This window comes from Tursiops truncatus, chromosome X (genome assembly GCF_011762595.2).
Source record: "Tursiops truncatus isolate mTurTru1 chromosome X, mTurTru1.mat.Y, whole genome shotgun sequence".
NCBI classification, from domain to species: Eukaryota; Metazoa; Chordata; class Mammalia; order Artiodactyla; family Delphinidae; genus Tursiops; species Tursiops truncatus.
Window position 1 is genome coordinate 16,328,731 of NC_047055.1, and position 1,387 is coordinate 16,330,117.

General features: G+C 43.9%; 1 non-coding gene across 1 annotated transcript; it reads left to right on the forward strand.

The window, feature by feature from the left end:
• Positions 1-596: 596 nt before the first annotated feature.
• On the forward strand, positions 597-669 carry TRNAA-CGC (transfer RNA alanine (anticodon CGC)). Its single transcript has one exon. It is a non-coding gene; the product is annotated as a tRNA-Ala (tRNA).
• Positions 670-1,387: the final 718 nt, after the last annotated feature.

The following is a 1,387-nucleotide window of genomic DNA, read 5'->3' on the forward strand; positions in this document are numbered from 1 at the left end:
AGCTGGCTCTGCTCACGGCTGTGGGTCTTTTCTTTCTTTCTTTCTCTCCATGAATTTCTTCACTGCTTGGGTGGCCTGTGGAGGGATTCTGGCAACTCAGCATCATTGGTTTAGCTCCGTCTTAGGCTAACTTTTCCTTCCTGTGGGGAGCTCTCCTTTGAGGGACTTAGTGCCCCTCTCAGTCTGTAAAAGCAAGGCAGGAAGAAGAGGGCTTCAGTCAGACCTGAACCCCCTAATTCCAAGCATGAGGCCTGACTCTGACCCATGGAACCACTTTTCCTGAGGGAAGCTGTGAATTTCCCGTAATGAACGGAACCAGTCCTCCCTACCCAGGCGTTACTACTACATTTTGAGAAATCCTGAGTTTTGTATCATCTATGGTCTCCATAATTAGCTGTCAAATTCTGCTGGCATGAGGAAGTGCAATTCAGATGCTTTCAAAGGCTACTTCATGTGGACCTAATTTGATTTCTTCATTTACCTTACTGATAACATGATGAAAGTAGAACAGAGAGACTTCCCCTGAACCATCTTAGGTTTTTCACTTACAAGGAAGAAAAGGTTCTCCAAACATTTAAAATCAAACTGCAGGGATTTCCCTGGTGGTCCAGTGGGTAAGACTCTGCACTCGCAATACAGGGGGCCCAGGTTTGATCCCTGGTCGGGGAACTAGATCCCTCATGCGTGCTGCAACTCAGAGTCCACATGCCGCAACTAAGAAGACTGCATGCTGCAACTAAGACCTGGCACAGCCTAAATAAATAAACATTAAAAAGAAATCAAACCGCAGGGGTGATTTCCAAAATGTCTTCCAGTTTTTTCACAAATTTTGAGTGAACTATATGACACAAACTCACTTTTCTACTGCCAGCATTGTACCTTTTCTATCTTGTGCAAAGGTCATTGCTTGCAGTGAATCGAAGAGCACAAGAAATATTCTGTTTGAAACCTGGCCCTGCCTCTGTTGTCCCCAACTTTTCTCTCTCATCTAGTAAATCCCAAATGGGCATGTTTTTCATAACATGTCATTTTTTATGCCTGGCTCTTTAAGGTGAGTATTGATTCCCGTGAGGCTTTCAAAGACACCTGGATAACATTCAAAAGTTTCTGCCTATGACATTTAGGTTTTAAACCACTGCCACGTGGCTTGTTGGGAGTTTTTAGTTTGGAGGTATTGGAGGTATATGACTTGGGTTATGGTCCTGTCTTCATTGCTGACCTGCTATGTGACCTTGGGAACATCACTTTACTCTCTGAATCTCAGAGGTTTTCTCATCAATGTTATGGGGGTGATAATATTTGCATGCCTGGTCTATCTCAGTGGGCTGTTGGGAAGAACAATCCAAATAAGGTATGGGGAAGCCCTTTGTAAGAAGAATGAAGTCTT